Source organism: Lepidochelys olivacea (assembly GCF_965140295.1).
Source record: "Lepidochelys olivacea isolate rLepOli2 genome assembly, chromosome: 8".
Lineage (NCBI taxonomy): Eukaryota > Metazoa > Chordata > Testudines > Cheloniidae > Lepidochelys > Lepidochelys olivacea.
In genome coordinates, this window is record NC_140418.1 from 84,839,686 (window position 1) to 84,866,727 (window position 27,042).

The 27,042-nt window shown below is 40.7% G+C and overlaps 1 protein-coding gene and 1 long non-coding RNA gene across 3 annotated transcripts in view; one reads left to right on the forward strand and one right to left on the reverse strand.

Annotated features, from left to right (window-relative positions):
* SLC44A5 (solute carrier family 44 member 5) overlaps positions 1-27,042 on the forward strand; it is a 184,956-nt gene that overhangs the window by 18,587 nt on the left and 139,327 nt on the right. The window lies entirely within an intron of this gene.
* Positions 1-27,042, reverse strand: part of LOC311525606 — an 80,665-nt gene that overhangs the window by 7,264 nt on the left and 46,359 nt on the right. The gene's annotated exons all lie outside the window — the stretch shown is intronic.

The following is a 27,042-nucleotide window of genomic DNA, read 5'->3' on the forward strand; positions in this document are numbered from 1 at the left end:
AACTGAGGTCAGAATCTGGCTAATTATCTGGTTAATCTGAGGTGAGAGCAGGGGTTCGGGAAACAGGAGAGTAGATTCTTTGTTCTTTGGATTTCTGAGTGTAGGTTTCCCGTCTGGTAATGTCGGGAGAGGAATATTTACCAAACTTTGTAAAATCAAGGAGGTCTGTGGAGGAAAGGTGCTGTGTACAGTAAATGCAAAACATTGTGGGTAGGTTTCCAAAAATGTTCAACATTGGCCTAACTCTGCTCCCATTGAAGTCAATGATAAAACTCCCATTGACTTCAATGGGAGCAGCGTTAGGCTAATGATGAGAGATTCTGAAAATCCCACCCAATGTATATAGCTCATATGAAACCACCCACTTCTCAGTTATATTTCTATATACATACAATGTAGCATCTGTGTATTAACCTCTTGCTCATACAGCTGCTTTCAGTTCAGCCAACTCTGTTATTATAGCCCTAATGCTCTAAACCAGTGGTTCTTAACCTTTAGTGCAGCCCGCACCCCTTTGGTTCTCAAAATATATTCTTGCACCCCTTATCAGAAATCAAAATATGTTCTTGCACCCCTTATCAGAAATTGTTGAAGTAGGTCAGTTCTTTAAACCTAGATATATTTTTTGTTTGTATATTACAGTAATCGTTACAAAATGTATAATGTTAATAAATACATAGGTTTGATGAAACAAAGTAGTTGTATATACGTGCTTGTAATTAATTTGTGTTTTTGATGATTTACTTTCTAAAAAAATCTGGCATGTCTTGCACCCCCAGAAAGGGTATCTCGCACTCCCAGGGGGTACGTGCACCCCAGGTTAAGAATCATTGCTCTAAATAGTTCAAGAGCCCAGGAATGTGAAAAAAATCACATTACCTAGACATTTTTCTGAGCAAATCTTGGTTTTAAATTTAATTCTCACTCAAGGTTTGTTTTAATGGTACCTTCCTAAAAATGAGAGGCTGTTGGTTGCAGTAGTTTTGGTCCTCTGTAAAATAAATTGTATAGCCTTAGCAAAAGTCCAAACTTGCACCATCTTCAATGGAACTCCTACATGTCCCTTTGGCTGTGAGCTAAGAGCCTGTTACTAATATTGTCACAACAACAACAAATGGCTTTGAACACTGAGAATACCTAATGACTAATTAAAACATTTTGCAACATGCTTACTGGCCATATATAGCAAACATTCAGAATGAAATCCTGCATGATAGCTGTTGTTGGAAATGTAGGGTATCAATTACTTTTTCAGAAACAGTGCACAGTTCATGGATGCTTGTACCTCAAGATAGGTTTAGAGATAAAATAATTTGTTTTGTTTATGATAGGTAATTATAGCCCTTTTGTTTGATACTATTTTGAACTAATATACTCAATTTAGTCGGCGTGCTGAACATCTCTTTCCAGTACTTTATTTCTGTTATTGTTTTACTGTTAGTAAGCAAAACACTGGCTAGTTTCATGGTGGTCTGAACAAAATCCCAGGATTAGGAGTGTTATGCAGGGGAAGTGTCTTTTGCTAGTTATAAGAAAAAGAGTACTTGTGGCACCTTAGAGACCAACCAATTTATTTGAGCCTAAGCTTTCATGAGCTACAGCTCAGGGTAACCGATTTCCCCTTGTTTTTTCCCAGCCCCCCCCCCCCGACGTTCTTGTTAAACCCTGGATTTGTGCTGAAAATGACCCACCTTGATTATCATACACATTGTAAGGAGAGTGGTCGCTTTACATAAGCTATTACCAGCAGGAGAGTGGGGTGGGGGGAGGTATTTTTTCATGCTTTGTGTGTATAAAAGATCTTCTACACTTTCCACAGTATGCATCCGATGAAGTGAGCTGTAGCTCACGAAAGCTCATGCTCAAATAAATTGGTTAGTCTCTAAGGTGCCACAAGTACCCCTTTTCTTTTTGCGAATACAGACTAACACGGCTGTTACTCTGAAACCTGTCATTGTGCTAGTTATGAATCTGGATGTGGTGAAGTAGAATGAAAAGTCTGAATTGTTTTAGTGCATTATGATGTGGAAGTTGCAGTTCTCTTTATAATGAACTTCAGCTTCTAATAGAGTTATCCTGTGGAGAAAAACTTGGCTTCACTTATATAAGGGGTCTACTGAAGACCCACATCTGCTGGGGTATCTACAAGACTAACTGGTAAACAATGGCAAGGCTGAGGGATACTTAAGGACAGTCGATATATCTTTCTACTTTAAAAAAGAGAGAACCCATTTTCAGGACATGGCCAATGATCACCATCTGGCTATTTTGCTTGTATATTGTACCCTTTACTTCTCTCCTCTGTCCCTCTCCTTGTTTTGCCTTTTTAGAATATACGCTTTTTGCAGCGGGGATTGTGCCTTCTCTTGTGTTTGTACAGTGACCAGCAGATTATAGATGCTATTGGAAACAAATAACAAATACTACAATCAGATATGAAATGTGGTTTCTTACAATAAATTGGCTTAAAATGGCAAAAGCAAGTGCTGAATTACAGCATGGAGGTGCTGCTGATTCAAGAAAAGTTGTTTTGAATAGACACCGAGGGCTAGACTGTGGCATTTAACCACAGTTCTGCGTTGGTGCAGTCATACTGCCTTAGGGGGAGATCCAAGAGGGATGAGGCCTTGAGGGAGTTTTCTTACCACCTCACCAGGGCAAAGGACAATCTGGTCCTAAGGTTTTAACTGAGGACAACTGTAACTAGATTTGAGCATCTCACCTATGAAAATGCAAACCTGTGCAAGAAAACAAACAAAACTGCCTCATAAATAACCCACCTGTTCCATGAAACATTTCAGCTATAAAGTCCATATGACACTCTTTTTGTTGCCTGTTGTGTCATGTGTGCTGATGCCTCCTGGATCGGAAGCTGCTACGGGATGAGGCCGTTTCAATCCTTATGCCACTATGCAGATAAATAATGTCAAAACTGGAATGGACAGTATTTCTTGGAGATGGCTAAGGACAGGGAGGAATTAAGTTTGTCTATTCTGCAGTGTGTTTTTGCCAGTCCAGTTCCCAGTATTTTCTAGCCTTTTTGTTTTCATTAGTTAACTGGCTTGCTTTCCTCCACGATAGCCAGTTATGTGTCCTTATGCTTCAGTAGAAAGCATGTAGAGTAGCAAGCACAGGGCTCTCATAGACGAATGTGGGTTGATTATGCTGCTTGCTCTTGTAATCAAATCATGCTCAGTAATCTATCTTCACTTGGATATGGAAGCACTCCATTTGCTGTGCACTCACTCCTGAAGTGTAAAGGCACATAGCCATCCACAGCTGCTCAACAGTGAGTGTCTGTTTCCTCCTGTTGCTCTGGTACCTGTTCCAGAGACAGGCAGACATATAAAAGCAATTGGCTAGAGTATATTAATTGCGTGTTTTTTTTCCTATCTGGATATTATGCCAAAAAACACATGGGAGCCTGAGTATGCTTGATGGAGACTGTTATCCTAATACAATCAAAACAGAAGCATTGATCAGGATAACATAGATTGAATTGATTTAGAACCATTAAAACACTTAAGCCTGTGAGGTGGGTGATTAGTCTGTCTCTGATGTTATCGGCAGTCTGGGTTTAAGGAAACATGATTATTCCTGTGCTTTTAGAAGTGAACACTAACTCTGTTCTCCAATTCTTTACCTGTTTTATTTGTGTTACAGCAAAGGCTAACCAAAGCATAATATCTGATTTGGGCAATGCAGTGGATTGGTGGTTCCTAAACTTGATCATATCATGGCCAGACATCAGCCACAAGCAACTGGTCTCCCTTAGCTGAACTGCAAATTCTTTTGCACTGGTTCTCATGCTACTTCAGAGAAGGTGCTGCAGGAACTGGCACTGTGGTACATTGTGTATTTTTGCTGTAGGAGCTGGTGCTAAAATGGCTGAGGAAAATCTTTGTGGGAGAAGGAGAGAATAGGACCATGATCACTTAGATAAAGGAATGTGACCTCCTTCAGGGTCATGGCCCACTACAGGCTAAGAACTGCTACACTGAAAAAAAGCAAACTAAGCGAGATGAGGTAATAATCGTATGCATGCCCTTTCTAAGGTTTCGGGATTACATATGATAAGTGATATTTCTAATAAATAGATAATGGGAAAGACTGAAGTTCACCAGAACCCACAAAGCCACCTCTTTCCCTGTCCAGAGTGGTGATTTCAGTCCACCTAATCCGAATAAATCACTCCTCCTGTGCAATGCTCCACAGAAAGGTGAAAACCTGCAAGGTCCTTGCCAGAATACCAGACGGGGGAAGTTCCTGCAGAACTTCAGATTTAGCGATCAGTTTAATCCTGTAACAAGATTCAACATTATTAACCATCTAGTCACACAAACTTCTAGATGCCATTAGTATCTAAGAAATGGCCTTCTTGTCTTCCTTCCATTGCATCCCTATAAAATGTATTTTGCCTTACCTCCATGGGCAATGGATTCCAAACACCAATTGATTGGGGCAAAAAGACCCCCTGTAAATTTAACCTAAACATTTGTTTTAATTTGCTGGTACGTCCATTTGTTGTTTCCTGTCATTGTTCAATATGAATATGTTGGTACCAAGTCTTTTGTGGTCCCCTTCTAAGTAGTTTATTCATTGCAAGAAAGCTTTTATCTTGCCTCTAGAATTTACCTTTACTTATAATATCTACAACCCTTTTGAAAAAACATAACACCACTGGGGAATATCTCTATCAGGGGAAATCCCAGCAGGGCATATAGCTGGTGTAAAGGTTCTGTGTCATTCCTCAACAGGTTCTGTCACAGTGGGTCAGTAGGGGGCATGAGTGAAGTGCTGACAGGCCCCAGCTAATCTGAGCTGTTGACCAAAGAACTCTTGGGCCATAGGTACCAAGTGCACCTAGGACATCCCTGACTCTGCTCTGGCTTGTAATAGGGATCAAAGCAGCCCCAACAGCATCAAAATAGTGGAGTTGCAGAGAGGCATAAAGTCATTTCTGCCCCCTTGGTACCTTGGCTGAGAAGAACTCAGATGCAGCAATGAATCAAGCCCCTGGAGATGATTCTGCCCAAACAGTCACTTTGACATTTCAGTCCCACTCATGAAGCTAAGCTGAAGACATTAAAATGTCCCTCCTCATTGACCACAGCCAATTGCTAAGTCACGGCCCAAAGGGAACAAAAACAAAACAATCCCACCACCAAATTTAGTATGTTTTCCAAAGAAGGGGGAAATTCTCCTCTGGCAGGAAGCCCAGTATATTTGTTTTTTTAAAACAACTTTTAAAAAATAATTTATAGTTTGACTGTCCAAGCACATACTTCCAGCATGGTCATGATGGGAATCTATTCCAGTCTGGGACTAAAATAGCTTCCAGGACTGTAGCTGTGGAGTAAGCATAAATTCCAGTGAGCATGCTGTTGCCTGCAGGAAGGGGAACTCTAATTTATATGAGCTTCCCAAGCTTAAGACCATAAGAACGGCCACACTGGGTCAGCCCAATGGTCCATCTAGCCCAGTATCCTGTCTTCTGACAGTGGCCAATGCCAAGTGCTTCAGAGGGAATGAACAGAACAGGTAATCAATAAGTGATTCATTCCCTGTTGGCCATTCTGGCTAACAGAGCTAGGGACTCTTCAGAGCATGGTTTTGCATCCCTGCTCTTCCTAGCTAATAGCCACTGATGGACCTGTCCTCCATGAACTTATCTAGTTCTTTTTTGACCCCTGTTATAGTCTTGTCCTTCACAACATCCTCTGGGAAAGAATTCCACAGGTTGGCTGTGTGTTGTGTGAAGAAATACTTCCTTTTGTTTGTTTTTAAACCTACTGCCTATTAATTTCATTTGGTGACCCCTGGTTCTTGTGTTAGGAGAAGGAGTAAATAACACTTCCTTATTTACTTTCTCCATTCCAGTCATGATTTTATAGACCTCTCTCAGATCCCCCCCTTAGCTGTCTCTTTTCCAAGCTGAAAAGTTTTAGTCTTATTAATCTCTCCTCATATGGAAGCTGTTCCATACCCTAATCATTTCTGTTAACCTTTTCTGAACCTTTTCCAATTCCAATATATCTTTTTTTTTTTTTTTTTTTTTGCGGTGGGGCAGCCAGATCTGCACTCAGTATTCAAGATGTGGGCGTACCAGGGTTTTTATATATAAGCTTCTACCCGATGTGGGGTGTGTGTGTTTTTCTGTACAGCTTGACATGCAAAAGGAGGGAGAGATCTTGCTGAATCAGGTGGCCCTTGCAGAACCAGTTGTGTGCAGCTCCTGTGGCCTTGTGCAAGTTTTTGTGCCATGAAGCCTACAAATATTTTTAACTGTATTAGGGTCCTTCATAATCAATGTATTTTGAAATAATTGAATACCTTGAATAATGGCTCTGGTTCTTATTATTTGTACTGGAAGGTACAGTACAACGAATTGGTTTTTCATCACTTGCAGTTTTCCATGAGAGTTAGGATTTCTTGGACATGATCAGATTATTAAAAAGCAGCTGACTAACAAATAATGTAGCAATACAGTATTTATTTTTAGATTTTTGCATCAGAATAAGTAGTTTTTGTGCCGTTGCTTTGCTGGTAGCTGACAAAGGGCAACAAACTATATCTGTGAATACCCCCTTCTGTTGGTTTCAGTACAATGTGATATCTGTGCTAGTATCTAGACAGCAGCTACAAATAGCAAGAAGATAATAAATGTTATGTCCCTGTGGCCAACACACTTGAACTCTTGTAATGTTTATTCCAGTAAATAATTTGAAAGAATGAGAGGGATTTGTGAAGTATTGTGGTTTGAATAAACTGTAGATGGTATTATTTCTTTGGAGCAAATATTCTTCCTGGCATGCTCCCTTTAATTCTGGAAACAGAAAATTACTCTTGGACATAAAAGTGAAGAAAAGTTATAATCATGAGAAGTAGTTTATAGGTGGGAAAACTACTTTAAAAGCTTTGTTTGCAAAAGCATATGTGGATATTATTTATTTTGGTCGCTATTGACAAGAGACTGGATGGTTCTGAGGACTGGTAATGGCATAAGGAGTCCTTTACCTTATCTGTTTCCTTATATGTATATAGTGTGCATGTGCGTATGCATACATCATCTGTATTTGCTTCTCATTTATGCAATTCACATCCAGTAGAACCTTGCTAATTTGTACTAATGGGTGGGAGACCTTCGTGAATTACTGAATGTTGTGATAAGTAGAACATAGTAAATATTCCAAGCGGCATACCTACCTGCATTGTGGGAGTCCCATCTGCAAGAGACTATTCCATTCAGGTGTCTTAAAGCTTATTTTGCAGTCACCAAGGCAAATTAGAAAAAACGCAAAGTGAATGTTGTGCTGGTGAAAGGCGCTCATCTGTTTGATTCCTGTGTAATGAGAACAGGAAAGACCTCCCTTTCTTCAGAGGGGAAGGATTAAAAAAACACAACCCACAGGGATCAGCTGAATGGCTTGGAACAATGAAAAACAAAACAGGAACAGGAGTGGGTCACAGGTTCAAAAAAGAGATACAAAAGGGGATACCAAGCAGAGAACTCCAGACTGTATCCACTGCTTTAAAAAGGTGAGAAGGGAATCAGTGGACGCTGTCAGTGTTTAATTTGTAATGAAAGAGGTGCTGAGGCTCAAGCAATTTTTTTACATTCGTAACTGATGCAGCAAGTCCTGAGGTGCCAGGGCTATGAACTTCCAAGCCTAGAGGTGCAGAGGCTCAGCCCTGGCAAGCCCTGGCACAAATTAAGCACTGGACACAGCCCAAATGAACTGTGCCTGGATATGTGAGTTGAAAAGTGGAAGTAAGGAGGCCCCACAATCATAGCAAATCATACTGTCTCCATCCAGCTTCTTCTTCCTGTGCTGCTAGATGGCCACTTTGGCTAGGGCAAGAGGAGTTTGATGAGGAAGTCTCTGGGTTTAGTAGGGCAATGGATAGGGTGTGGATAAATAAAAAGTGGGGAAAAGTACAGCTGGAACTTCAGCAAGATGTTCTGGAGGTGATGGAGAAAGGGCTGTAACCTCGAGCACTGGAGATAGGTGTGCATCAAGATAACCCTCTCACCACAAAAAAGGCCAATATTGGCCCTAGGTGGAGGGAGGGGAATTACCCCAGGGGAGGTGAGTGAATCTCATGGTTTTTGGGGGGAGAGTCCCAGTTATTGAATGCTTGACGATGATAATACTGCTTTGCCAGTACCAATCTGTGCAGGATCTGAAACAGATAAGGTAAAGGACTCCTTATGCCATTACCAGTCCTCAGAACCATCCAGTCTCTTGTCAATAGCGACCAAAATAAATAATATCCACATATGCTTTTGCAAACAAAGCTTTTAAAGATTTAAAACAGCTCTGGGGACTCATTCTTTCTGATGAAGGAAGCCAAGAACTAGTATTGCAGGATTTTGCTGATCACTTGATGTAAGTACCCTTGAGATCTGTGGGTCCACTACAGTTACAAAGTGATGGATTGCGGCTCCAAAAACACTATCTATTTTAGGGTTTGGGAATGACTGAAGGGAAAATGAATGGGGGTTCATAAGGAGAAAGTTGTTGACGGAATATGGAAAGGTATTTTAGTACCTAATCCTGCAAAGTGTTGAGACAAAGGGACGTGCAACAATTTGAAAGGTGGCCCTTAGCCACTCACTTTGTTTTCTCAACCTTTTCTCTCTTTGAAAACAATCCACAGGCTTTTCTTGATCTGTGAAGTATGCTCCTGCCAGGAGATGGACTATGTTATAACAAAACAACATCATGCACTTAATTTCACAGTGAGATTTTCATTATGTGCTCTAATGGGATTTGTTTATATTTTCAGGAAGGTGATGTGATTTAGTTAAAATGCACGAGATTGAATTAACAAGTTAATACTTTTTAATTTCTCAGTTTGAAAAAAGAAAGAAAAGAAACAGCCATTATTGGAATGTATTTTTATCAGAGTGGGTTAATAGGCTTTAAAAGAGCTGGAGATCAATAATAAAAGAAAGCAAATCATTTGAGATCACATAGTTGCATACAATAATTAAATCTTTCCTTTATTATGCACTGTTATTGTTAGCATTAGAGGGCATCCTCAATTTCTGAAAAGTAAAGAGCTCAAGAGGGGTATTCTTCAATGCCTGGATTATTAATTACGAGTATATTTTATTCTTCAAAAGAATTTTTTCTTTTAAATAATAAAGCCCCTTTTCACAAAAGGGGAAAATGCTTATTCAGGCAACTGGAGCTTTATTGCATATTTTTCTGCAGAAATTTGAAACATGGCATCTGTGTGTCTATGCACAACAATTGTTCTCTGTATGTATCTGAATATGAAGGAGGGATTTAGGTGAGGCAATGCATAAAACCATATAATGCCACTAATCTGCAGGCAGATTCCTATTGTTGGCAATCTGTAGCCTGATTATGGAGTCAATAGCTGGTATTTATGTGGGATGTTATCTTTAAAAATATACTGTGCACTGGCTGTATGTTTGAAAGAGCAGTGAAATTAAAGTTACAGATCCCAATCCTCCAAACACTTCCACACATGAGAAGTGTGACTCAGTGGGACTTCTTACATGCATTACATTAAGCACATGTGGAGGTGTTTGTAGAATTGGGGCCACGGTGGCATAGTCTTTCAAAAGATTTGATTTTCTTTTCCAGTACATCAGCAGAATGGGAGCCTAGTGAATTTAAATTTATTTCTAGCCTGAATACAAAACAGAATCAAAGATCAGAGCTGATAACACAACAGGAGGAGAGCAGAGGCAGCATTTTAGAGAAACAGATGCACTGTTCCCAAATTATTGCCTGTTATTTTATTTTTTAAAATCTTTAGTCGATACTGACAGCAGTTCATTAACATTAGGCTAAAAAGAGAATGGGAAAATATATTCCATACAAAGGTTAGAAGCATAGTTTTAAGACTGCTGATTTGGAGTTGCATATTTTCAAGCAGTGGGGTCTGGGAACAATAGAGACATAATGGAACTAAGAAAGTGAATAGGGGAATTTGAAAATCAAGGTTTGGAGTTTACCAAATGACATGAAAAATAAACTGGGAGAAAGAATCGCAAATGGAGCGGAACCAAGACTTCTGGGTTTTGCCTTGCAAAATGTTAAAAATTTCCATTGTGAAACTTTTCCTAACTTTGGCAAATGTCTTGAAGCATGCAGAACTCTTTATAAAACCTATTAATAAACAAATTATTTTATCGCTTGTGAGCAGAACCAATGTCTGGTGCTCAGAGCAAGACTAGGAGCCAGGACTCCTAGGTTCTGTTGAAAGTTCTGCCATTTCGACTTGTTGTATGATCAGAGGCAGGTCATTCCTCTTTGCTTCTGTTTACAGATTTGGTTGATGAGACTAACAATAGTCTGTTATCTTACTAGTGCTGTAATTAGGCCTTGAAAAGTCCTATCTGTAAAGTGCTCACATGAAATGCCCTGTAGAAGTTTCAAGTATTATATAAATAATGTATTTATTATATTAATATAACTATTTATTAGTAGTATAACTACTTAAATTGTAAGCTCTCTGGAGTAGAACCGTCTTTTTATTATGTGTTTGTAATGGGACCCTCATCCTAGATTGGGGCTTGCTCGTGTTACTGCCATGCAAATTATACACCTCCCAAGTATTAATAAAATAATAATCTATTAACTTCACTGACCGATATTGGTAGGTATTGCATGACAGTCATGGTCTAGGGAAACATAAATATCAGTCCTGCAAACACATTAGTACATGCTTAATTTTATTACCATATGTAGTCATGGTAGTGAGGCTAAGCATGTACATGAGTCTGCGGGACCAGTTGTGGTAATAAAGCTAAACACATGCATGAGTAGTACCAGGAACTTATGCACATGCCTGACTTCACTACTGTAACTGTTCATGGTATTAAAGTTAAACATATGCTTTAGTATTTGCAGGACTGGGGCCTTAAGTCATAGCACTGCCACGCCCCCCTCTACGCCCCCCCTCCCCCCATTAAAACAAACAAAGAAACCCAGTAACAATCCAGCAGCAGCACTGTGGTATCAGAAAGTGAAGCTTGTAATGATGGGTATTACTAGGGTGACCAGGTGTCCCATTTTTAAAGGGACAGTCCTGTTTTTTAGGACTTTTTCTTATATAGGTGCCTATTACCCCCCACCCTGTCCCGTTTTTTCACAGTTGCTATCTGGTCACCCTAGGTATTACTGAATTATGCAGCAGACAGAACTTTAGAATGGGAATGGAGGTTCGTTATATTTGTGCCTGTTATACTTCCACATGCTGCTGTAAACTGTGGGGGTGGGAGATGAGGTGGTCCATTGGCATGTTTGTTTGCTGTTTTTGGCTCAGTCTGTTAAATTGTTGGATTAATTCCATTACTAATATCTTTTAAAAAACCATAAGAACTAAAACCCTGTAGACGTTTACTAATCTGTGCACTCCTGTTATCTGCACTGTTCCACAAAACTGGTAGTGTCGCAATCTCTCAGCAGATATTTGAAAGAAGAGTGCTATAGTGAGATCTCATATTATTAAGGCTTCATTTATTAACACTTTTACAAGAGATATCACAGTGCATTGACTAACAAATGTTGAAGTTGCATGTATAGTTAATACTAAGCTATATTTGTCCAAATACATGAACAGGTACAACTTGTGATGTCTGCTCCCTAAGCTATATTACTGAATTTTCTCACTTTGGCCAAAATCCTGTGCCTAGCAAAGTAACTGAATTGGAGTTACAAGAGGGCAGGATTTTCCCACCTGCAGCCCAGACAACTCCTTCAGTCTAATTGCTGGTGTAGACTCCAAGGTCTTTGAACATCTATGGGATACAGTGAGGATCCCAGAGAAGGGGATCTGCATAACTGCCCTCCTCTTGCCTGTCTGTTTCTGTTATCGTGCCCTGTCCCCACACAGCTGGGAGGCTCCCTCTAATCCTGGATGTGGGACAGGATTTGCAGTGAGTTTTCCAATTCCAGGACAAGTACAAAGTAATTGTGGTTTCAGTAATTGATGTCAGAAGGTGGAAGGACCATTTTTCTATTCCTTTATGTCAGGAGGGATCGGGGCTGGATTTCCAGTTAGGCACAGTAGGTATGTGCTGAGGTGCACTGGCTTTCTAGGGGCTCCTAAAAATTAAAAGTGGGTTAAAAGTTTTATTTTTGTACAGAAAACACAAAGGTCAGCTGTAGGCAGGGCGGGGGAGGTGGGGCATTGAAGATGCTATGCCTAGGGGTGTGTAAGATGTATATCCAGGCCTGGGAGGGATACTGTCCATTATTACATGATTTTCCTTTACAGTGGGTGGTTGGTTTGCTTTTAATCCCATTCCCAGCCCGTCACAAGTGCTTTTTAAAAAGACAACAGCAAAGCCAAACAATCAGGAAGAGTGGACAGCCTGACCTGCCTCTTTGGATGCTATATTTTACCCTCTGAAAGGTAATTGCTCACAAACTGTAGTGTGTCTTTCACTGCTTCTTTAATTGCGCTCCAATGGTAGCAATAAGTTTCCCCTAACCATCTGAGGGTAAAAAATCCTAGCTGGGTGCTGCTTACATGAGTGACATAGGGGTGTCTCAGTCATCCTGATGGAGAACTCTAGCAATAATAAAATGAGGGGTAGGTGGAGATCTGAGTGGGGAGGACAAGTAGATTCTTTTCCTGTAGTTTTTGCTATTAATGCATCTTTCTTTGCCTCTTTTGTTGTTGCTGCAGACTTTGTATCTATTAGTCTTATAAATAAAAAGGTGGTTGTCCAGATCCACAACGGTATTTAGGCTCCTAATTTCCATTGAATTTAATAGAAGTTAAGATTCCTAAATACCTCTGTGGATTGGGCCTTGGTGCTAATAAAAGGGATACATTCCACCTCCAGCTTTGGTTTATCCTCTGTTCTTTCTCTATCCTCTTTAATTTTGGGGAATTTGTACACTCCACCCCCATTACTGTTTCCAGCTCTCCAAATCTGACTCTATCTCCAGCACAAAAACTAAATAAAAATAAGAGATTAGAGGAGAATGGAGAAAAAGATCTGGTGTCTTGTCCCATGTCCCTACCCCACACCCCCTCATCATCCGCTCAACATCCTCACTGCCTAAGCTGTCACTGTTTTGTTTGTGATCATTGATGGTCACATGGGTAAAAACATAATCATATTTAGGGTACAAGTTGTCATAGCAAGCTGATTTTACCCTTTTACCTCCAGCTTTCATCCACTGTGATGCATAACTTTCATTTATGGAGGAAACCACTTCTTGCTTATGGCAAAACTTCACCAATGAAAAATGGTTGTTGGTAGACTTTTGAGCGTTCTCTCTCTCTCTCTCTCTCTCTTTGTTTCGTGTTGTCTTTCATAAAACTGGCAGCCATATTTTAGCAGATTTTATTTACAGCTAAAAATTAATATTTGCAAACCCTTCCAGGGTCTGTTGGTGAGTAGTGATATTTGAATCTGCAGACAGAAATAATAAATATTTGGGTGAAAAAACTTTTAGTACAAAAGTAGTCATGTGACTAATGTCATCATAGACTTTAATGTGGATTATAAAAGGTAGATCAGGAAATGTTTTCATCGATAAGGAAAGCCACTAAGTTTGTTGGATTTCAGTGACTCAAGTAGTGATCAGGACTACAAACTTGCAGAATGTATGGAGGGAAGATCATGTTTCAAGAAATAGAACAGGCCTATTTTTTAATTTTGTTTGAGCAGAAAACAGTGCTATCCTAAACGGAATTCTAGGGATAGAGATCAGTGATGACAAATGAGATGGAAATTGGGTGCATCTAACTATTATCTGGTGATCACAATACCATTTGATTTGATATGCAGTACTTACTACTGGTTAAGGAAACACCAACATTTTTGACATTGGGAAAGATGAGTAAGAGGGAATGTGAATTATAGTACAAAATCCTGCCTCAATTTTCTAACAAGTGGGACATATTTAAAGGGGCAAAATCCAGGCCTAGAGGTTCAAAATTCAATGTTATGTCCTTGTATCTGTATGTTGATTTTTATATGTATTTTGAAAACATCACTGCTTCAGTGCTCCAACACAGGTTGGATAGCGAGTAAGACAGGATTCAGCACAGAAGATGGCTGGGTCTGGAAGTTCATTGAGTGAGGCAGAGAGTATATGGTAAATGAGACTGGGATGCTGGGGAAATAACACATGAACATATAATTAAAGACTGTATCATAACATGTGCATACGACTACAGAGTTAACAGGCAGGCAGTCTTAACTTTAAGATGCCCTGATTTCTGAGTGCTATATTCTGCAACTTTAACGTTCCTTTAATGTAATTTTTTATGTAATGAAACCAGGAGAAAGGCTGATGGCTGGAGTTATTGATTAGACACGTCTCTGGGAGTCGAGCACTGGGTTTCTATACCTGGCTGCTACGGATTTTCTGTGTGACCTTCACCCCTCTGTGTCTTAGTATCCCCCATTTGTAACCTGAATAATTTACCTACCTCCCAACGAGTTAAGGCTAAATGTAGTGGTTGAGATCCATGAATGGAAGGCATTGTTTAAGAGTAAGATATTTTTATTATTAATTTACTGTATTACTCAGCCCTTCTTGTTGTAAGTTTTAAAAATGAAAAAAGGAATATAAATTATTGTTGCTCAGTTCACTTCTTTCTGCAATTAAAGAATTTCTTAAAGCATTGAGGACTTATTTGTATTAACATCTTAACTCTGTGCAGTGCTAACAAATGCTATTCCTTATCCATAAGGTTTGGTTAGGAAATCACCTAGAGAATTGTACATTTCTTTGCAAAGATTTAGGAATAATTTCATTAGTGTTTATTTCCAGAAACCTGAACAAGTAATTATGCATTCTGTCAAATTCTCATAGATACTGAATTTACCGAGTTATAATCTGGCATAGCTGGATTCACTTTGAGAGGAAAATAACCTTTAGATACAAAAAAGTAGTATTTACATAAGCATATATTCCTGTTAGAGGTTATTACAGTTATGGTTAAGATCAAATAATATTATAGCTTGTTGTGAAATATATCTTCAAGTCATGCTTGGATTTGATATTCTCTCTTTCTTTGTAATTCATACCATCTGTATGCAGAAAGTAGCAATTTTCTTCATACAAAGTGTTAATCCAGAAATGGATTTTGGAATATTTAATCCTCCTCCTCCTCAGTATCATTTGCTGTCAGTATGACAGAAATCCTATTTTAGTGTGATGCCACATGGCCACATACTGAGCATAACTGGTGGGCAACTAATTTTTTCTGATGGACATATGGACAAGCCTGCTGTTGTTCTTGGCCACAAGATTACACAAGATAACTACCCTCCCACACTTACTTTGAAATGTGTCCTCCTATAGGTCCATAAAACAAGCACCTAACTGCACCATTCCATCCCCAGTTGGCTGCATGAATAGGTGTCTTGGTTTCCGGCCATGTTGAGGTGCATCCAAAGCTCTTTGTGAGCACTATCTTCACTCCAGTTAATCATGCTGCATTAATTGCAGTTTAAAGGGAGGCCCAGTGTTGTCTTTCCAGCCACAGGGTAAGTACAGTTCTGCAATTGCAGCTGCAGCAGGGGAGAGAGGCTGCGGAAATGTACTGAAACATGACAAGATACAGGCTGCAAGGGGAGGATTAATGTATAATAAACGCACATTAAAAATTTAAATATTTAATTAAAAATATTAATATAATTAAAAAAGAAGTGAAAAGGCCTGTCTGTGCCATTCTGTAAGCAGTAGATCAGGAAGAACAGAAGCACTACCATTGCACAGACTACATCTTCTTAGGAAAAATGTCTGGCTTGTTAAACTAATTGAGTAATCCGAATGGATAAGCATTTGTAGTTGCGTCACAAGGTTAAAATTCAAGTTGCATGGACTGTATCTTCTTCCCAGAGTCAACATCTAATACACCTAAGCTATCTTAATCAGAGCATTTATTCCCCCCACCTTTTCTGCAAAGTCTTAAATTCCAGACATAATTTTGACCCCACTGTATATGTTTTTGATGTGTAGCTTCAGTATCTTTCAAAGACTTCTTAAATAATGGAGTGAATGGAAGTGAATGGAGTTGTGGCTGGGTGCCTGAGATAGACGATACTGATAATGCCACTTTCAAGGCAGATTGCAAGAAATAGGGCAGACAATCCCCAAAGATGGTGGTTTACTCTATAATTCGATTCACCAAGCCAGCCACAGATGAGCTTCCGCCGTACCACCCTGGTTAACCAGAAACCAAACACAGTCCCTTTTAGGCATTCCAGGCTTTGGCTCCCATCCAGACAACCCAGTTTAATATAGTGAGAGGTTATTGAAAACCATTTCACCATGTGTGAGGTTCTTTCTAATCCAAAAGGATGACATACATCCCAGATAAAACACTGCTTTTGAGAGGAGAGTGACAGTTTTAGAAAAGTGTTTTAGAAAATGTGTGTTTTGGAAGTCCCACTTCCATATGTGTTCCTCAGTTTCTTGGATATCTGTTATGATGCACAGAAAAGTTACTTCTTATTTGGGGCTAAGAAATCCTTTATATCCTTTATATCCTTTATATCATAAAGGATTCTTTCATTTGACACTAGGATTCCCATAGTGTGTATTTATACTGATTTTGCAGTTAATAAATTAGTCTGAGAAATTTCAGTAGTCAGCTGACAATTGTTTAGCCCTGTGGTTTTCAACCTTTTTTCATTTGCAGACCCCTAAAAAATTTTGAATGGAGGTGTGGACCCCTTTGGAAATAGTGGTCCACAGACTCCTACTATAGAAGTCTTAGACTGAAAACTGACGAAACAGAATTCAACTATAAATGCTGTACTTGGCATGGCATTTGACAGAGTATGATACAGGGCGCTAAACTGTGGGCTTCTACGGTAATGACAACCCTTCCGGGTTTTGACCTTTGGTGGGGATATTCACATACTTTTTATTGATCAGAATAATCAAATGCCTAATATGGGATCTGAAACTTTATTTTCATAGTCACCTTTTGCATACCTCTTAGATATAGTCTGCAGACCCCCAAGGGTCCATGGACCACAGGTTGAAAACCACAGGCATAGCATGTTGGCAATTTCTCTGGAACATTAATTATTATGTATTGGTGCTGAGACCTACAAATATACAGAGAATTGCTTTAAATCTTCAATCTGCATTGGAATTATTGATTTAAATTTAATCTCAGTGTTTGTTTACTGTAACCTCTATTTATCGTAAAACAAAATTTTAATGGACTCTGCTCAGTGGTGACTAGAACTGACCGAACAATCTCACCTAAAGATGACTTCAAACCTAATCCATTATCTGTGTTTTTTTTGCTGAACCGTTAGGCCATACTAGTAATATTTGTTTTTGGACTGCTTTCCTATTTCTCCAAACTTTGTTGCCTCCCTCACTGGTCAAAACTGACCCAAAGTAGATACTCTTAGAACAAATGTCTGGTGAAATGGATAAGTCAGAGTCCCCTTCCGTCCCCCATCAGATCATCTCAAGTATCTAGGAATTTAATGGAAATACTGTGGACTGGATCCTCAGCTGAGCAGGACAGAAGGGGCAAAGATGTCTCTAAGGGCAGATCTACATTACCACTTATGTCGATATAACTTATGTTGCTCAGGTGTGTGAAAAAGCCACCCCCCCCTCCCCCGAGCGATGCACGTTACAGCAACGCTGGAACTATGTCAGTGGGAGATGCTCTCCTATCGATTATAGCTTCCACCTCTCATGGAAGTGGAGTAATTATGTTAACAGGAGAGCTCTCTTCCATCGGCAAAGAACGTCTTTACCAGACGCGCTACAGTGGCACAGCTATATCAGTGCAGCTGTGCTGATGTAGCACTTCTAATGTAGACTAGCCCTAAGTCATCTGTTTGCCTCCCAATTCCTGGGGCTGGCTGCATGCTGAACCAACCTCTGGCATAATTTAGAGAAGCCATAGTGCCTCCATCCTACTCCTGGGCTAGGCCTGCACCAGAATGCCTTCTGCATAGATGGAGTGAGTGATGCAAGGGGCCATAGGGAATTCCCTTATCAGACACTCTTTGGCTTCACGTGTGTGTCTGGAACCTGAGTGCACAGGTCTAATAGTAGTGTGAGGGAAAATGCATCCTAAGAGAAGTTTACTAGGTCAGTGGCTCTAACCTTTCCAGACTACTGTACCCCTTTCAGGAATCTGATTTGTCTTGTGTACCCCCAAGTGTCACCTCACTTAAAAAACTACTTGTATTTTTATATCTGATTTTGTAAACAAGAGTGTCACAGCACACTATTACTGAAAATTGCTGACTTTCTCATTTTTAACCCCATATAATTCTAAAATAAATCAATTGGAATATAAATACTGTACTTGCATTTCAGTGAATATTATATAGAGTAGTATAAACAAGTCATTGTATGAAATTTTTGTTTGTACAGACTTCACTAGTGTTTTTTATGTAGCCCGTTGTAAAACTAGGCAAATATCCAGATGAGTTGGTGTACTCCCAGGGGTATGTGTACCCCTGGTTGAGAACCACTGTACTCGGTGACACCCAGTGCTGGCACAGAGACCAGAACTGTGAAAGAGTGAAAGACACAACAGAAGCCATGTTACTAGCTCCAGGATAGGCAGACCATGCTCACTTAATGAGAAGGAGGAAATGTATTGCTTAAAAGCATGAAGAAATAGATACCATTGCAGAAATAGCTCTCTCTTTCCATATAGCTGTTTTTCTATTTTCTGGATTGTGAAATTTTTCAAATTGAGTCTAGCAATGTGGTATATATATATTTTTAAACTTTGCAAAAGGCATAGGCTATTGTTCTTGCAATAAATAAATAAAATAAATGAAGGTTGCAAAGAGTCATGAAACATAACGAGTAAGTCCCACAATACCACGCCTACTTCTGTCTCTGGTTTGCACATCATAATGACTTTGCAAGAACCCTACTCAAGCACTGTAACCCTTGCAATTAAAATTGCTCATAAATATTCCCTTGTTAAATTAAATTTCTTATTTTTTTATAGCACTGGTAGCTAGACAAGCTACTTCACTGGTAAGAATATTGTGCTTTGTCATGCTAAAATCCCATTGGTCCTGATGTTGAGCCAACAGATTTTTTATTAGACTTTTGAGAGCGCTGACTATAGCTTAATATCTCTTTGGTATAAGAACAATCATTAATCTAAGAAGCCCTAATTGCTGTATGAGATTAAAACTACAAGACTGAGATTTATGCAGATTTCTTTCTTTCTTCAAGATGTTTTTGGGAATTTGCCTCTAGACAAAATGTTAGGAATTGTTGATACTGATTTTTATCTTTTCTTTAATGTTTTGACTTCTGTTATGAATATAATGTGATAGTTATTGATAAATGAAGAGAAAATAGAAAAAAATCCCATTGGAGGGTATAACAAGGTGGCTTGCCCATGGGTGGAAGAGCCTGGGGTTGAACCCACTATGTCTACAGGATGAGCCTCACCTGAGAGGGATCAGGTGATTCCCCTGTAAAGAGCTGCTGGAAACTATAGGGGGTTGGGGAAGTTTAGGGAGAACAGAGACTAGGAGGAATGAGCAGGCTCTAGTGATGTCCTGGGATTAAGACTGTAGTTTGGAAGGGCTGCGAGTTGCCTGGTAATACAGGAGAGACCCTGAGTAGGTAAGGGAAAGAGTGCCAAAGCTCCTCAGGCCAGGAGACCTGGCAGTAGAAAGAGAAATGTTTGTTTGTGGGACTTTAATTTGGGACTTTGAGTTTTATTTTTAATTATTTTCTGTTAATAAATGCAACCCTCAATGAAGTAGTTTGACCTCAGAAAAAGTGTGGAATCTGAGTAAGGAGCCTTTTGAGGGAGAAGTTATTAACAGGGTAGCCCAGAGACATTCCTTTCCAGGAGGGGGTGCATGGGAGGCAGCCAAACCCTGTTACACAGGGGAAGAGAGGATCCAGGAAATGCTGTATCTCCGTGTGGCATTTTCATGTTTGCATCACAAGGTGAAGGATTTGGAGGGAGGGACCTGTGCAGGAGGCAGGGATGTGACTTTCTGGGGAAAGGAAGCTGCAACCCTGTGTATAATCTCTTCTTTTGTGCTGCCCTTCAGGTTGACTGTATTCATTCTACCTTATACAACAGCTGCATGGCTCTCTAAAGAGCTGTACTACTAATGGCCAAGCCCTGCCCTGCCCTGATCTGCCCCATGGGGGAGTAGACTGCCTTTAGTGATACAGCATTTGTAAGTTCATATTTCTGTTGTTTCTAGAAAGCTTTTTTACAGCTTATGATTCTCCTAGCATAAGTTGAGTTGATAGAAAATGTTCCACTTGCACTTCAAGTCCATTGAGCCTATTTCTCTGCTCTCTTGCACTGGGTCTAGTCATTTGCACCAGTGCAAAGTGAGCGTAAAATCAAGATGGCAACAATTTCAACCATTTCACATTGGGGTAAATGATGCCTCAAGTTGATAAACACTGGAGAAACAGACCCAGTATTGCTCATCATGTCGTCTTTGAAGAATTGCTCTCTGTCATCTTTGTACTTGTAAATCACTATCAGCTGCCCCTCAGCTAGCTGTTCTCCAGTCTACATCTATTTAGCTCTCCTTGTATATTTTACTTTCTGAATCTTTTATTCTGTTAGTTTCCCTTCTTTGAACTCTCTCTCCAGCTTGTGTGGGTAAGGAAGCCAACCTTGATAAGGTGCTTTCTTGCCAGAAATCCTATGTTGCCACAAATATTGTGGGCCGCTAAAGACTTTCAGGAAAGGTGATCAAAATTCAGTGAAGATAGATCAGAGAAAGGACATTGAGGGGCAGGAAAAGGAAATTATTAAAAGATAAATGTATATCCCCAAAGGAAAGGTGTACTGAACAGCTATCAATACATCAGGATTATAAGAAGCTAGTCTGGTGAACCAAAGAAACACTCAGTTATTTTTGGCAAAGAAATTACCAAAAGTACAGAAAAATTAATAGGTTACGTATGAATGGAAGAGAGGAAAAATGACAAGAAAAGCAAAGGTGAAGCGTGAAGGAGAAGAAACTGACAGTTTTGGGTCCCCCACTACAGAAAGGTTGTGGCCAAATTGGAGAGAGTCCAGAAGAGGGCAACAAAAATGATTAGGGGGCTGGGGCACATGATTTACGAGGAGAGGCTGAGGAAACTGAGCTTATTTAGTCTGCAGAAGAGAAGAGTGAGGAGGGATTTGATAGCAGCCTTTAACTACCTGAAGGGTGGTTCTAAAGAGGATGGAGCTAGGCTGTTCTCAGTGGTGTTTTGACTGAACCAGGAGCAATTGTCTCAATTGCAGTGGGGGAGGTCTAGGTTGAATAGTAGGAAAAACTATTTCATTAGGAGGGTGGTGAAGCACTGGAATGGGTTATCTAGGGAGGTGGTGGAATCTCCATCCTTAGAGGTTTTTAAGGCTTGGCTTGACAAAGCCCTGGTAGGGATGATTTAGTTGGGGTTGGTCCTGCTTTGAGCAGGGGTTGGACTAGATGACCTCTTGAGGTCTCTTCCAACCCTAATCTTCTATGATTCTATGAGTGTTAGAACTCTGATTAGAACCCAAGAATTCCTGACGCTCTCTTCTGCACTAGACTATGTCTCTCTGATTCAGACAGGAAAACACAGAGATTAGTCAAGGTCAAAGAAGGAAAACACCTAGAAATTTAAGATTTTGTTGAGGGTGTGACAGTACGCCCCATGTTCTTCATAGAGATATTGTTATGATGTGAATATGGCATAACTAAGATGTGTTCTATACAAGATTGGTCATGTGAGGAATCATTGGAAAGGTTATGATTTCGTGAATATGATTATCCTATTTGTATGCATGTAACATTTCTGTATCTGAAATTAGGAATATTGACTATCTAACAATTACAAGTGGATTTATAACTGGGGAATGCCCACCAGACAGAATGCAATCAGCCTGGATGAGCCATTAGGGAGAACAATAGGACTTGGAAGATGCAAATCTTCCACCTTCCTGAGAAGCTTCCTGGGATGCTGCAAACAACCTTTGACTCCTGGCTGTTTTGACACTGCAGGGTCATGTGATCATGTCACCTGGTGCTGGATTCCATCTTGGACTACTAGTATTTTTCCACTAATAGTGGGTGGGAATGAAACTGTGAAACAAAGAATTCCCACCATATGTAAATCCTATTTAAGGCAGGGAAGTGAGTTAATCGGGGTCATTCTTCACTGAATCCCTGCCCAAGATGACTGCGGAAACATCTAAGAAACAAAGAAAAAAGAGGGAGAAGAGCTGAGCCCAGGCTGGAAAAAGTGTCTGGCCTATGAAAGAAATGCTAAAACAACATTTAGGGGAGAAATTACTACTTGTAACCAGTTTCTTTAATGTATTAAGCTTAGTTTGTGTGTTTGTTTTATTTGTTCAGTAATTTGCTTTGATCTGTTTGCCATCCCTTATAATCACTTAAGATCTGTCTTTTGTAGCTAATAAACTTGTTTTGTTTTCTCTAAACCTCGTTTGTGGAATTCATAACTGGGGTGGGGGTGAGGGGAAGCTGTGAACATCTTTGTCCACATTGAGGGAGGGAGCGAATTTAATGAGCTTATGCTGTACAGTTTTCTGTGCAATGCAAGACAATACAATTTTGGCTGTACACTCCAGAGGAGGAGTACCCTTGAGTGCTGGGCAATTCCTTAGCTGAGTCTTCCCATGCAGAGCTGATTTTAGTGTCTGTGTTTTTCTGCAGCTGGGTGTGTCCCTACTTGTGTGTGTGCTGGGGGAGGCTTGAAGGCCTGGCTCAGCAGGACAGTGTAAGGGAACACAGGCTGGTGGAACAAGCAGGCTCAGTGGTACCCCAGTACATTAAGTGGCACCCTGGAATGGGGGCTAACTCATCACAGAGGGATTGTCAGAATGGAATTTTACAATGAGCTTATGTATATTAGAACTTGGTGCATTAGAAAAAAAAGATGCAGTGGATATAATTGTTGTATAGGAAATAGACTGTTGCACAAATGGTTGATCTACTGGGTTGATAGGCATGGTATATGGAGTGCTTTGCTTAAAGTGTGAGTCTGCTCTGAAATGAGACTGTGCGAAAATGGTACCTCCTTACTGAGCTGATGTACTCCCTGTGTGTACATAGTCATATCTTCAGTGATGAACTACGTATTCATTATTTTTTACTCCCGTGAGCGTGGCAGAACTAACACCACCATTTGAAAGTGAGCTGGATTCTATTCAGGTTCCCAACTCATCAACAGAATGTTTACTAATGCCTGGTCTGCACTTAAAAGTTAGGCCCACATGGCTACATCAGACAGGGGCATGAAAAATCCACACCCTGGAGCACCATAATTTTGCTGACCTAGCACCCAGTGTAGACACAGCTGTGTTGATGATAGAATGCTTCCATCAGTGCAGCTACCATTGCTTGGGGAGGTGGTGATTCGACACTAATGGAAAACCCTCTTCTATTGGCACAGGCTGCATCTAAGCTATGGAGTTATGCTGGCATAGCTACAGCAACCCTGCTATGCCGTATAGTCTCCATAGTGTAGACATACCCTAAGTTTCAATTGCAGGGCTAAATTCTTCCCTGGCTACATCTTTGCAACCCTAGTCCTATGGGTTTAACAATGGGCAGAACTTGGTGTGTAAATTGATTGACTGTGTACAGGTCAGAGCAAACCCAGCTTAATATTTTTTCAGGTCCCAAGCTGCACAATGGGCAGGTAGAAGAAACATCTTTTTACTAGTAAGCTGAAGAAATGTGATGGGGAAGCCACTAAGCAACAATAAGACATGGAATCTAACAATGCAATTTTTTCAGTCATCTTTCAGAAAAGAATTGGCTTAGACATGGCAAACTGAGTGACCTGTTTTATTAATGTTGATGGAATATATGGGCCCAGAGAGTCAAAGGGGTTATCATGACCCTAGGACTGCCCAACGTTAAACAGTTTTAAACATGGCTCAGGCTTACGATACAGAGATCTCGGCCTGCTTAGTATCAGAGGGGTAGCCATGTTAGTCTGGATCTGTAAAAGCAGCGAAGAGTCCTGTGGCACCTTACAGACATATTGGAGCATAAGATTTCGTGGGTGAATACCCACTTCGTCGGATGCATCCAATGCTTATGGTCCAATAAGTCTATTAGTCTATAAGGTGCCACAAGACTCTTTGCAGCCTGCTTAATATCATTGAAAATATACCATTAAACACCTTTTTTATCCTTTTTATTCAAGCTGGGGGGGGGCATGGAAATCAGCTAAAGCATTTGAAATGTAAAGGATTAAGACTTTTATTTTAACCATATCTCTTCTTCCCTTTCACTTTATCTGGAGAGAGGTTTTGTTTGTTTAAATAAGGAAAACCCCTTTGTTTGACAGTCTTTTAGATGATATTGAAGATGGTAATAAGTGTCCTTTGGGAAAAAGAGAAAAAGTTAGTTGAGATGGGCTGGGAGATGCTTTTGTTAAAGCCTGATCCCATTTCCTCAAAGGTAAAACAAGACCAACTCATACAAAAGGGGAAAAGAGAACAGCAAAGACAGAAAGTGCAGCTTCTATCTCTGGTGTTGACTTTTACTTCAGTCTCACTGCTGGAAAAGCACAAGCATAGCACATGGTTCAGTCAGCCAGTCTGAGACCTCACAAATGTGTACCAGCATCAGGCTGTTTAGGACATTGCTTTTAGCTGTTTTTGTTTTTTTTTGTTACAGGTTTACAGCAGTGTTGCAAAATATACGGTGTTTGCTGGCTAAACCACTCTTATTAAACAGAAAACAAAAGGAAAGAGATAGAAAAGTGAAAAAATAAGGTAGGGAAGGAAAAGAATGTGGGGGGAGGGAGAGGGAACACCAAAGTCTCAAATCCAGTTTGGGTGTTTAGGATTTATCCAGAACAGGTAGAGGTGTCATCTGGGTCCTTCTGTCTGGCCCAGTCAGGACATCTTTCAGGATTAGGACAATGAAAGCCCAGTGGTATCACAATGGATCCCATGGTCCCAGGAAATGGCAAGAATGGTACCCACGATGGTAAAGCTTTCTCCTTGCCCTTCTTTCAGTTAGCAATTGTTGCATTTGCTTCTCCAATTTTTCCCATAAGATTTTTCTTTTAAGGACCCCAAAAGGGAGTGATGGATGGAACAGCTGATCCCCTCATTATTTTGTTCACCAATTAGGCCTAATTTCCTATGCACCAATTCTGGCTTATTAATTTTTGGTCCCACGTCTTTCTTGTTTACCAGGCATGATCTGTAAAAAGAGTCCTTGAATTATACCAGTAGGCCTTTTTGTATGGACTAATTCAGTGTTTGTCTCCCTTTTGCACCTTTTCCCGCCAACAGTTACTTTTGTGGGCTGTTGTGACATTTTATGAACTGTCACTTACTTCTTACAATTGAGCTCACAATTAGAGTAAATTTGTAGGCCCAATTATTACAACAGATCCCTCTGGCCAGTTAGGAGAGGTGTCAATGGACTACAAATGGTCCTTGGCCAGAATTATAGTGACCATAACAAGATGCTTCAAAGTTGTTAGTGGAGCTTGTAAAATATCTTTTTTTCTATATGTGGCAACTGCAGAACTGCAACAGGAAATGTGAGGTTTTGCAGAGAAGGAATGGGAAGGAAGTCAATGGGAGTTAGGTGCCTAAATACCTTTGAGGATTTGGGTGTAAGAGGTTAGATAAGTATTTAGAAAACAGATTGAGGAATACAACTGCCTAGTTTTTATAATAGATACATTTCATTGCTGAAAAGAATGACACAGAAAAGCAAGGCAGATGGGAAAAACCCATAATTGAGACATGATTTTAGTAGTTCTTTGTAAACCTTGGGCACAGTCCTTGTAAAAATCATTTCTCCTTGTTTTCACATGGCCTGATTTTCAGGGGGCTAAAAACCTACAACTCCCTTAGAAATCACTGGGAGCTGTAAATGCTCTATACCTCTGGAAATCAGGCCACTTGTCCCCAACATCACATGTACAGCTTCACCTAGGATAGCATGAACTATACTGTCAGCTGCTTTTGTTCTGAACTGAAAGCTCAACTCTGGAGAAATTTTGCTGAGTCATAATTCACTGATTTACTCCCTGGCATTCTTCCCATGCAGAGAGGAACACTTCAAAGCAGTCTTGGGCATGCAGCAGTATGGGCTTCAAAGAGCACATTTAAGGTTTTTTTTTAAAAAAATTATATTTTAGATGGTTGAGACTGTTAATGCTAAAAAATGTAAAGGTTTTGTATCCTACTGCTCTGTTAGAATATTTCTGTGGCACTTGCATGAGGCTCAGAATTTGTTATAGATGCCAGAGGTAAGCCCAGTGGTTTTCAAACTGTGGGTCACGACCCAGAACTGGGTCACGGAATGGAAGTTCAGTGGGTCGTGGCGGCTTGGTCAGCACCGCCAACTGGGCCGTTAAAAGTCCTATCAGCGGTGCTGCCCAGCTAAGGCAGGCTAGTCCTTATCTGTTTCGACACTGCGCTGCACCTCGGAAGCGGCCAGCAGCAGGTCTGGCTCCTAGGCAGGGGGGCCAGGGCTTCACACACTGCCCTGAGCACTGGTTCCACACTCCTGGCTAATGGGAGCTGGGGAAGGGGGGAGCGGTGCCTGCGGGCAAGAGCCACGTGTAGCCGCTTGCGTGTTTCCGCCTAGGATCTGGACCTGCTGCTGGCTGTTTCCGGGGTGCAGCGTGGTCTGCAGTTGCCAGGACAGGCAGGAAGCCTGCCTCTGCAACCCCACTGTGCCGCTGGCCAGGAGCTGTCCGAGGTAAACTCGTGCCCCAACCCCATGCCCCAATCCCATTCCCCAGCCCTGAGCCCCCCCCCAAACCTGGATCCCCTTCCTACACCCCAAACTCTCATCCCCAGCCCCACTCCAGAGCCTGCACCCCCAGCCCAGAGCCCTGACCCTCTCCCACACCCCAACCCCCTGCCCTAGCCCAGAGCCCCTTCCTACATGCTGAATCCCTCATTCCCGGCCCCACCCCGCAGCCCTCACCCCCGCACCTCAACCCTGTGCCCCAGCCCTGAGTCCCTCCCACACCCCAAACCCCTCACCCCCAGCTCCGTTGGGTCACAGGCATCAACAATTTTCTTCAGCTGGGTCATCAGAAAAAAGTTTGA